The following is a 12,498-nucleotide window of genomic DNA, read 5'->3' on the forward strand; positions in this document are numbered from 1 at the left end:
ATTTGAAAGTCAATGTTCAAAGTTCAGATTTATTGTCGGAGTACATTTGTGACATCACATACAACCCCGAGATTCCTTTTCCTGCAGGCGCGGGAGAATTACCACTTATTGGTAGTGAAAAAAACTACTCAAGAAAATGCTTTTCCGTGTAAATAAATTAAGAAGTGTAAACAAACTGACTGCAATACAGGGTGAAAAAAAAGTTATAAAGTGCAAGAGTCCTTAAATGAGTCCTTAAATGCCTGGAAACCAATGTTCACACTTGGTTCATTGGTTTATTGCATCCTGTTATCTATTCTGTTAAAAAGTCCCATTTTATCACAATTTAAAATTTGAATAGGTACATAGTTACATGAATATTATGGCACTGAGTGGTGAAGAAGGTGTTTAGCTTGACTTCATTGGTCAGAGCATCGAGTACAGGAGCAAGGTCATGGAGTAACAATTTTACAAGAAGTTGGTGGGACCACACTTGGAGTATTGCCCAAAGTTATGGTCACCCAACTATGGGAAAGATATCATTAAACTAGAAAAGGTGCAGAAAAGATTCACAGGACTGTTACAAGGACTGGTGGCTTAAATTACAAGGAGAGCGGGATAGGCTGGGGTAAATAGTTGTAGTCTTTTTTTCCCCCAAGGTAGGGGAATCTAAAACAAGATGACATAGATTTAAGGTGAGGGAGGATAGATTTTTTTTAAACTGTGAGGCACCTCTTTAACACCCAGGTGTGAACACACAAACAGCCAGAGAAAGTGGTAGAGACGTGTACAATTGTACCATTTAAAAGACATTTCAGCAAGGATATGGAAAGTAAAGGTTTGCGGGGATATGGGAATCGCTTGGTTGGCATGGACAAGTTGGGCCAAAGGCCTCTCCAGCCTTTAATAAATTCTAAGCTTAAATTGGTAACGCTGTGTACATGGGTAGATTCCCCTTTGATTTGTAATTTTGCAGACTAACAGAGCCAAACAAATCTGCCAGCAATGATTGGCTCGACATCACATTTTATTCCTTCACTTTCAGCCATGTGTTAATGCAAAGACAAAGCATTCGCTCTAATTGCGACAACATTGACAACTGATCCTTTAAAGTGGATGTTTTATGGATTCAAAGAGCTTCTCAATCATATCTAAATGGTGAATTCTTGTCACCAATGACGCTTTCAAATCACAGAAGTTGTTTTCTCATCGGCTCTAATTTTTTAATGATACATGTATCATTTAAATTATATTGGCAAACAATGGACTCTGCACAATCGCCTTTTCTTAACAAGGATTTGTATTTTCTGGGCCAGGGTAATTTGACCATCGTGTTCCAAGGTTCTTTGATGCCATTGTCACATAAATGACAATAAATATTTTGCAATGGTTTTTTTTTACAAATGTGTATATATGTCTACTAAAAGAATATTCACATGAAATGCAGAAAGGAAATCAGCTAGTAAGGGTAACGGGCCTGACTATGTGACTCAAAGTTGATGAGACTCGATTTCAGTTTGAACATAAACAGATCGACCAGACAAGAACCCTTTGTTTGGGACTTACAATTATCAGGTAATTTGTTCAAAACTAAATGAGCCAAATGAGCAACTTTGGGGATTCCCATAAATGAGTATACTACATAAATTCACTGTGATGGTACAGATTCTATCACCAATGTGTATATGTACAGATTGTAGTGTAGGATGACTGTGATTGGTTGAGAGCGCAGCCACACCTACTGGCAGATCTTAGAGGGTTTCTCCTAGCCAGACCAGGTCATTCTGGACTGGTCGACCTACATGTGATACACTCCAGTCTTCTAGTTAATAAAAGGAGAAAGGTGCTGGCTTGTCCACCTTACCTATGCCCCTCATAATCTTGTCGACCTCTATTTAGTCACTTCTCATCCTTCTTTGCTCCAAAGAGAAAAGCCCTCATTTTGTTAACCTTGCTTCATAAGACACGTCCATCTGTTCAGACAATGTCCTGGTAAATCTCTTCTGCACTCTCTCCATAGCTTCCACATCCTTCCTGTGATGAGCGACCAGAACTGAACGCAATATTCCATGTGTGGTCTATCCAGAATTTTATAGACCTGTAATATTTCCTCACAACTCTTGAACTCAATCCCCTGACCAGTAAACCATAAGTCTTCTGAACTACCTGATCAACTTGCATGGCAACCTTGAAAGATCTATGGATTTGGACTCCAAGGTCCCTCTGTTCTTAAGAATCCTATAATTAGCTATGTACTCTACCTTCAAGTTTGACCCTCCAATATTGAGGAGTCTCTGAAATCACCTTTACTCCCAACTAAGTGAAATAAGTGAGACAATCAATTTCTTTCCCTTAATAGACACTAGTAGACCAAAAAGGTATGTTAGAAATCTACTCTTCACAATCCCTGATAATAGCTATTCTTTTATTCCAGAATTAATTCCTGAGATAGGGTAGGAAAGTCTCGTATCATCTTTGGTGGGTTAAAAAAAATCTCTTCTTTAATTGTGAATCTGATAACATAATGACTAGACTACCACATTCTATGAAACATCATGCCACTGTGAGCTATTAAAATATGACTAGGCCATTTGATTTTGAAGGAAACAGAGATAAGTATGTGACTGGGACTATACCTCGATGTAGTTAAAAAAAAGCCAGCACCAAGATATTTATGTGATGCGTCTGCAGAAGTAAAATTTGAGGATTAACAGTGGTCATTTGTAAACTTTCCATCTACCAAGAAGCTCCAGCCTGTGCTATATGTTCTCCTGCAACTTCCATTAAGTTTTATTTCCCACATGTTGTTGGAATTAGAGTCTATTTTCAAAACAAATTAGCCAGTCTCTATTCTAGTTTTACATCTCAATTTAAAATTTAAATTTAAAATTCATTTCAATATGTTAAAATTAATTAAAGCTGTGAAACTATTATCCTGCAGATTAATGTCTTAAAACGAATTAATTCAGATCAACTGAAGTGAGGTATGAGTACCATCCCTTTGCGTACAACCATCACAAGCACTCGTGCGACGACCTCCCCCCACAAACAGCTTGCAGAATTTATTATTCTCTTCATATCCTGGTTAAGATGAAGCAGAGTTGCTACTTCCCTCGCCAAGAATCAGTTCAGTGCAGAAGGCTGCATCCTCTCCCAGCCTCCTGCAGCTTGAGTTTGACAGGTTGTCCTTTCCAGCTATTGCACACTCCATTACACCTACTTTCTCAAAACTTCCCAAATAATCTGCAGCTACTAATTAGCAGCAACATAAAGAACACGTTTTTGTCATTTTTGGGCAATCCTGGCAGCCCATATACACAGGCCTGGCACCATTTGGCAGGCACCAAGTGAGAGGTTGTATACGGCACACTTTCTTGCACATTATGATGGCAAACTGTTTGAATAACCTTTACTCTTGTAGTGAATCAGTCAGTGTCACTCTTCCTTTAGCCACGGGTGAGGGGCCAAAGGAGTTGAGGGTAGCTCATGTTGTTCCGTTGTTTAAAAAGGGCTCCAAAAGTAACCCTAGAAATTATAGGCTCGTGAGCCTAATATCTGTAGTAGGTAGGTTATTGGAAAGTGCTCTAAGAGATCAGATATACAATTATTTAGATAACTAGGGACTGATTAGAGATAGTCAACACGGCTTTGTGCGTGATAGGTCATGTTTAACCAATCTTGTAGGGTTTTTCAAGGAGGTTACCAGGGAAGCTGTGGATGTTGTCTTCGTGGACTTTAGTAAAGCCTTTGACAAGATCCCACGTGGGAAGTTAGAAAGGTAGAAGAATGAGGGGAGATTTGATAGAAGTATTTAAAATTATGAGGGGGTAGACAGGTCCCACATGGGAGGTTAGTCAGGAAGGTAGAAGAATGAGGGGAGATTTGATAGCGGAGGGAGCGGTCCCTGTGGAAGGCGGAGCGGGAAGGAGAGGGGACTATGTGTCTAGTGGTGTGATTGGCAGAGAAGGATGCTTTGGATGCAGAGGCTGCTGGGGTGGTAGGTGAGGACAAGAGGAATGCTGTCCTTGTTGTGCATGGGAATGGAGGGGGTCAGGGTAGATAATAGAGGGTACGAGGGTAAGTGCTGAGTTGATGGTGGTAGAGGGAGCACCACGTTGTTTGAAGAAGGAGGACATCTCTGATGATCTGACATGGAAGTCCTCATCCTAAGTGCAGATGCGGCGGAGACGGAGGAATTGAGAGAATAGAATGGAATCCTTACAAGGACAGGGTGGGAAGAGGTGTAGTCGAGATAGCTGTGGAAGTTGGCGGCTTTGTAGAAGATGTCTGTCAAGAGTTTGTCCCCCTAGCTGGAGTCAGAGATATTGAGGAAAGAGAGAGTGTTGTTAAAGATGGACCAATGAATTTGAGGTTGGAGAGGAAGTTGGGAGCAAAGTGGATGAGATCAATGAACTCATCATGGGTACATGAGGCACCACCGAAATAGTCATCGATGAAGCAGAGGAAGAGTTGAGGGGCCTTGCCTGCGTAGGTGTGTAGCATGGATTGCATGTCGCCAACAAAAAGGCTGGCATAGCTGGGGTCCATGTGGGTACCCACTTTTAACTTGGAGAAAATGGGATGAGGCAAAGGAGAAATTATTGAGGACAAGTTCTGTCAGTTGGATGAGGGTGATGGTGGAAGGGGACTGGTTGGGTCTATTGTCCAGCAAGAAACGAAGGGCTTTGTGGCCTTTGATATGGGGATGGAGGTGTATAGGGATTGGATGTCCATGGTAAAAATGAAGCACTTGAGTTCAGGAAACTGGAAGTTGTTGAAGTGATGGAGGGTGTGTGAAATGTCCTGGATATAGATTAGGAGGGACTGGACCAGGGGGACAAAACAAAGTTGAGTTAAGCTGAGAACAATTTGATGGGGCAGGCGTACATGGACATAATGGGTCTGCCGGAACATTTGAGTTTGTGGATCTTACAGGAGAAGGGATCTGCAGTGGGGATGGAGAATCATGGTGTTGAAAGTAGGCATGAAGACAGAGCTGACGGAAGAAGAGTTCAGCATCATGGCATGCGCGGAATTCATTGAAGTGTGGATGAAGAGGGATGAAGGTGAGGCCTCCACTAAGGAGAGAGTGTTCAGTCTCTGAGAGCAAAAGGTCGGAGGGGATGGTGAAGACCAGGCAGGGGATAGGGAGAGGTTCAATAAGGGGGAGGGAGATCAGAAAACCCCAACATCTGGGCCTCAATACCTTACTGTGCAACTTGATCGAGCACTTCCTCAACTCCAGAGCCCAATGAGTGCAAAACATCTCCTCCACAATCTCCATCAGTACCAGAGCATTCCAGGGCAGCATTCTTAGCCCCTTGCTCTACTCATTTTACACCTATGACTGTGTGGCTTGGTATGAGAACAATACTATTTACAAATATTCTGATAATACCACTATATAGTCAGCTGTATAAAATGGAGTAATGAGTCAACATAGAGTAGGCTGAATGTATAGTAAAACAACCTTGTTGACTTTAGGAAAGGAAAACCAATGATCATCGGGGGATTAGAGGTGGAGAAGGTGTGCAAATTTAAATTCCTGGGAATCTCTATCTCGGAGGATCTTTCCTGGTCCCATCATACTAATGTCATCGTGAAGAAAACGCATCGATGCCTCTCCCTCCTCACGGGTTTGCAAAGGTTTGGTAAGTCATCGGAAAACCTGCAAACTTCTACAAATATGTTCTTGAAAATGTGCTGACCTGCCTGGTATGGGAAAACCAACACCTCTGAGCAGTAAGCTCTGCAAAATATAATGAACGCAGCCCAGTGCATCACAGGCAAAATATCTACATGAAACGCTGCCATCGGAGAGCAGCAGCAAACATCACGGATCCACTCCACCCAGGACATGCCCTGTTCTCACTGCTGCCATCAGGAACGTGGTATAGATGCCACAGGCCTCATACCACCAGGTTCAGGAACAGTTGTTACCCCTCAACCAATTAGATTCCTCAACAACAGACAATCAGAGAGACATTTAAGGACCCTTACTTTGGACATTATTTATTACTGAATATTTTTTCTGTATTTGCACACTCAGTTTGTTCACTTTTCTCTCCTTTGTATACATAGATGTCTTTCTTTTTGAGTACAGTTTACAGTTACTGATAAGTCGAAATTCTGCCTGGCCCGCAGGTAAAGGATCTCAGGGTTGTCATGTGATGCCACTGTGTAGTCTGACAATAAATTTGAACTTCGAAATTCCTTAAATGAAAAAGTAGTTGGGTAGGTTAGTAAGTTTGGAGATCATAGAAATATTGGTGGAGGTGTAGCCAAAGTAAAGGGCTATAAAATGATACAACAGAATAAATACTAAATGGCAGAGAAATGGCAAGTGGAATTTAATCCGGACAATTGTTAGGTGAAACATTTAGGAAGGTCCATTATAAGGGGAAAGTATATAGTTCATGGTAGGACTCTTAAAAGCATTCATGTGAAGAAGGATTTGGGGGTCCAGGTCCAGGCCTCCTTGAAAGCGGCCATGCAAGTAGATAGGATGATAAAGAAAGCACATGAAATACTTGGCTTCATTGGTCAGGGCACTGAGTTTCAGTGATGTTGAAGCCATACAAAACTTTGGCCACACTTCAAAATCAGCATTTCAGAATTTACTGCCATGAACATGTGTCACAAAATTCATTGTTTTGCATTTTTAAAAATAAATAGATTAGTGCAAAGTAAGAAAAAAAGTGAGGGAGCGATTGTGGTTCAGTGTCCATTCAGAAATATGATGGTGGAGGGAAAGAAGATGTATTGTTTCATTGGGTACCCATCCAGGTTCCTGTACCTCCTTCCTGATGAAAAGAAGGTATGGCCTGGCTGGTGAGGGTTCTTGAGACTAGCTTTCTTGAGACAACGCCTCTCGTAGATGTTCTTGGAGCCCTGTGTGCATTTCTGGTCGACCCATTAGAGGAAGGGTGTAGAAGCTCCGGAATTTTAAATGATAGCATTTAAAAGACTTGAGCATGCAGAGAATAGAAGGATATGGATCATGTGCAAGCTGCAGAGTTTTAGCTGAATTCGGGCATCATGTTGGTTTTGACATCATGGACTGTACTGTTATGTTTCATAACCAATGCCATAAAAAGAGGATTTCTTGGGATTTATCAGAGTTTAATTTTACCAAATTTTTCATTTATAATTTGAATTTAGAAATACAGGATGGTAGCAGGCCCTTCCATTCCATGAGTCTGTGCCACATCAATAGACCCATGTAACCAATTAACTCCGAATTTCGTATGTCTTTCGGTCTTGGGAGGAAACCAGAGCACCTGGAAGAAACCCATGTGGACATGAGGAAAACATGCAAAATCCTTACAAATCCGAGTTGCTGGCGCTGCAGTCGCCATCCACATTATCCAGTACTTTATTAAAAAAACATTTCCCTTCGTTCACAGTCTCATTAGATACTTGCTTTGCTAGAATTTCTAGCAGTTTTTAAAAAATCTTTTTCTAAGACAGGTGTAATTGTTCATTTTTCCATTATGATAGTACAGATCTATCACCAATGTATATAGTGTATATAGTTACTGTATCTAGACTGTGCTTACAGCGATTGGCTGAGAGCTAAGCCACGCCTATTGTCTGGGCCTTAAAGGGTTGTGTCCCTAGCCAGGTCGGATCATTCCGGACTGGTCGGCCACCTGTGAAGAGCTCCTGTCTTTTGCTAATAAAAGCCTTGGTTTGGATCAACAAGTCTTTGATTCTTTCGACGAGCTCTACATCCACCATTCCATATTCCTGAATATAAATTCTCTTATCTCTTGTCTCTAGGGATCCACACTTCCTGTTGTTATTTCTTTCCCCCTTTTCACATTCGTATAGAAGCTTTTATAGTTCATATTTATGTTTCTTACCAATTAAATGTCATGGTCTGAGGGGCCAGTACTCGCTAGAGTGTTGAAGGATTAGGGGGGAGGGAGGGATCTCATTGAAACATTCTGATTATTGGAAGGGCTAAATAGAGTGGACATGGAGAAGAGGTATCCAACAGTGGGCGAGTCTAGGGCCAGAGAGCACAGCCTCATAATAAAAGGAGTCCCTTTAAAAATGAGACGAAGTGAAATGTCATCAATCAGTCAGTTACGAATCTGTGGAATTCGTTGCCACAGACAGCTGTGGAAGCTAAGACATTGAGTGTATTTAAAGCAAAGGTAGATATGTTCTTGTTTAGTAAAGGGGAGAAAGCAGGAGAATGGGGTTGAAAGGAAAAATGCATCAGCCATGATTTCTCAGAGCACACTAATGGGTTGAATGGCTAAAGTCTTTTGTTCTTTATCTTATCTCCCTTGCTGTGTTCTAAAAATGCCCTAGATTTTCAGGACTATCGCTATTCTGGCAACTTTATAATTATCTTTCTTGGATTTAATACTCCTTTACGTTCCCCTTTTTCTGCTGGGTTTTTGTAACTTTAAAGGAATGTACATTTTCTGCAAATTCTCCATTACTTCATTAAACACTGAGTCATGACTGTCCATGGCCATGCCTTTCAATGTATTTTCTCAATCAGCCAGTCAACTCTCCTCTCATCCCTTTGTAAATTGCTTTGTTTAGATCAAACTACATCATTTTCTGGGCCAAATTTTAACATATTAAGATCAGACTTGAGCCCGAAACGTTGGCTATGTGTCTTTATCTTTGCTATATGACGTCTACAGTTGGATTTGCTGAGTTTCTCCAGCATTGTGTTTTTAATAAGAACGCTCTTCCTAGGTTATCGATATATTCATCTAGAAAAGTGACTTATTTCATGAATTCATCCTCCACCTTATTACCACTAATGTGCTGTCCAGTCTATATATAGATTAATGTCTCCCATGATTGCTGTGTTTCCCTATTACATGGCACCTCTAATTTCCTGATTTATGTCATGCCCAATAGAACAACTACAATTTAGTAGCCTATGAATAACTCACATCGATCTTTACTGCCCTTTGCTATTTTTTGGATTGACCCAAGCAAATTCTAATTTTACATGATGATCTGCCAACCCAGAACTAGTTAAGACTCGCTCATTAATCTCATTCGTTATTAACATTACTAACTACCTCTTTCACTTGTCCTTCCGAAATGCTGAATGTCCTTGAACATTTACCTTTCAGCTTTGGTTTGGCAAATGAAATATGTTTGCCTGATGACAACTGGATCAAACCAAGTTACTGCCATTTGGGCCAGTAATTCTTCTATCATGTTACAAATGCATTTAGATGTAATAGCTAATTTTGTCATTTTAACATTCTTCTGTATTTTAATCTCCATTTGTTGCTTGGATATGTTTTTTGCTGCCTATTTATATTGTTTCAGACTTTTTTCAAACTTTCCCTTCCTGATCATTTTTAAGCAATACAGCTCAGTATCAGGCCCTCCTGGCCCACGAGCCTGTGTCGCCCAAATACATCAATTAACCAACAAACCCTGCAGGTCCCTTTGAGGTTCCTTACCCTGTGCTAAGCCATTTCTACGTAAATGAAACATGGCCAAAGGGCCTGGACTGTGCTGTAATGTTCTATCAATTTTGTGCCAATCTATAGAAACCTAACTAAACCTTCCCTACCTCACACCCATAATCCTCTATTTTTCCTGCATCCATGAGCCTATCTTAGAGTCGTTTAAATGTCCCTATTGTACCAGCCTCCACCACCGACCATTCCAACACCCACAACTCTCTGGGTAAAAACAAGTACCCCTGACAGCTCCCCTAAACTTGCCTCCCTTCACTTTGAACATATGTCCTCTGGTGTTTGCTGATCCTGCCCTGGGAAAAAGGTGCTGGCTGTTCACCCTATCTATGCCTCGCAGAATCTTGTTGACCTCTGTTAAATCTCCTCTCCTCCTTCACTCCAAAGAGAAAAGTCCTAATTCCTGCTATCCTTGCCTCATAAGACTTATTTTCCAATCCAGCTAGCATCCTGGTCCATCTCCTCTCCATCTTCTCGATAGCTTCTACATTCTTCCTGCAGTGAGGTGACCAGAACTGAATTTAAATTCCACGTGTGGTCTAACCAGAGTTTTATAGAGTTCATGACTCTTGAACTCAATCCCCTGACTAATGAAGGCCAGCATATCATAAACCTTCCTAATTACCCTATCAACCTACGTGACAACCTTGAGAGATCATCGGATTTGGGCTCCAAAGTCTCATCGACTTGCATTTTCTTTCCGGAATGCCCTCATGTCTAAAGTAGCCAGCTGAAGCAAAAACAAGAATCCCCAGATTGAAAACATGAACATCTACTCCCAGGATTGGGAAAATAGGATAGCATCGTGACAGAACAATATTCCAGGACTTGACAGTAACACAGTAACCGTGACAATATAATTAAAAGCTTGAAAATCAAACAAAGCTACATTTTCTGCAAATCGAAAATAAAAATGGAAAATGCTGGAAAAACTCGACAGGTCAGGAAGCATCTTTTAGTGTGAGAGAAACAGTTAAGGTTCAGGGCACTTCATCAGAAATAGAAAGGGGACAAAAATAAGTTAGTTTTAAGCAGCAGAGAAGGGTAGAGAACAAAGAGAATATCTCTGATAGGGTAAGACCTGAAGATCAGATTAAGCTTCTTTGTCAGTGCTCCACGTTCATAATGATATTAAAAAAACCTGAGTTTAAAAAAAAGCATCATTTTCAGCTGTTTTCAATTTCCTGGTTGCAATTGGTTCACCTTCACCATGGATACTTCTGCCCATCTTGCCTCTTATATGTATTTTGTTTCCCCCAGTTCATGTAGCTCTGTTGCATTTTCTCCCATGTTTTGCAAAGGTGTCTTCTTCCCGAACTGGGGCTTCCCTGGGTCATAAAATACAGATCCCTTGATGGCATCTTACCTACTGTATATGTCAGTGATATAAGATGGTATTTGAATCTTAAAAAATGTCACCTGAAACCAGGGTCGTCTTATATGCCGAGTATAAAATCCGAACCTTACACCGAAGTCTCAGCGCTAACCCACAGGGTCCATCCGCCCAGTCTGATTGCCGTCGGTTCTATTCAGGGTTTAAGCGGTGTGTAACGGTGGTTTACTTTAAAATATGATCATGAAATTTCAACCTTTACTGGGTCATTTGCTTTTAAAATATTGTGACAGCATCACTCCACTGCTCAGAACTAAGTGCCAGACTTGGGGTAGTTTAATATATTCTGCTTTCACAGAGAGCAAGAGCAAGAATTTCCCCTGTTCCTCACATTCTTGCCAAGCAGCTTCTACATACATACAATTTCCACCAACAAAATTCTACCATCAAACACAGATTCCTTTCCCTTTCAGGACTTCAAAGAAATTGCTCCCTTCATGACTTCCTGGCCCACGCTTCCAGGTTACCATCGCCACATTGCCATGCAATTGCAGGAGGTGTAACACCAACCTTTCCATCCCTTCCCTTTCCACCATACAGAGACTCAAGCAGGCTTTTCAGACAAAGCAATGATTCGCCTTACACTTCTTCCAGTATAGAGTACTGCACCTGTGTTCACAATGTAGCTTCCTTTACCATGGAAAAACCAAATAACATTGTCTGATCGTTCAGTCCGTAGATGGGACCCTGAACTTCTAGTTGCCTGACATTTTAGTTCATCAGCCCACTCGCACTCTGACTTCACTGTCTGTGGCAGTACCTTGAAGCCAGTGCACGCAGGTGGAACAGCACCTCATTGCAGCATTCTGGATTTATTAGTGAATTCTCCAGCCTTTTATTCTGTCTCTATCAGAAATAGCTATTTCTGCCTTCATCATTTTGGCTCAGATTTTTGTTTTGTAGAATCAGCCTTAATTTCAGCAAACATGCTGCACCGACCGACAAAGTACCTTAAACTTAACTGCTACTTGGCTGTTACATTAATTCATGTGCTCTCACCTGATCAGAGACATGACCTTTGTTACACCTGTCCTTCCCCCACCTCTTCTGCTGCCCTAAAACTAACATTTTCTCTCTTTCCCTGTACTGATGAAGGGTCCCGAGCCGTAAATATTCATTGTTCTTTTTCCATCGATACTGCGTGGCCATTGGAGATTCAATTACTTTTACCCAGTAATTATAGTCTAGCCTTGCAATCGGCATCACTTCTATGGCAAGTTCCCTCACGTTCTCTACAGCGAATGCATCAAACATGCCCTAATTTTGTAACCTGCGGGTTATGTTGAATCGAATCAAGGTCCGAGAATCAATGGTGCATAAAAACATCTAAAAAATAAAACTGCTGGTCATAAAAAACCTCTTTAAAAAATGGCCTTTACGCTTTCTTCTGGTGCCATCAGGAAAAATTATACTTAACACACTGTGAACAACTGCTGAAGGTTACCGATTCCGATCGGTCCACAAGGGAGGCAGTATAATCTGTCTGCCTTTGTTCCGTTCATTCTGCCATGTGTACTCATTAGCCCCCCACTGACAGTCAACTAGGCAATGGGCTGACACTCCGACCATCTGACCTCCAACTGCGCCCCCTCTTACCAACCCCCACCATCAGTGCACAAACTCCAAGCTGACGGATTAGACTGGGGCGACTACTCTGGC

The sequence above is a fragment of the Narcine bancroftii genome, chromosome 4 (assembly GCF_036971445.1).
Source record: "Narcine bancroftii isolate sNarBan1 chromosome 4, sNarBan1.hap1, whole genome shotgun sequence".
NCBI classification, from domain to species: domain Eukaryota; kingdom Metazoa; phylum Chordata; class Chondrichthyes; order Torpediniformes; family Narcinidae; genus Narcine; species Narcine bancroftii.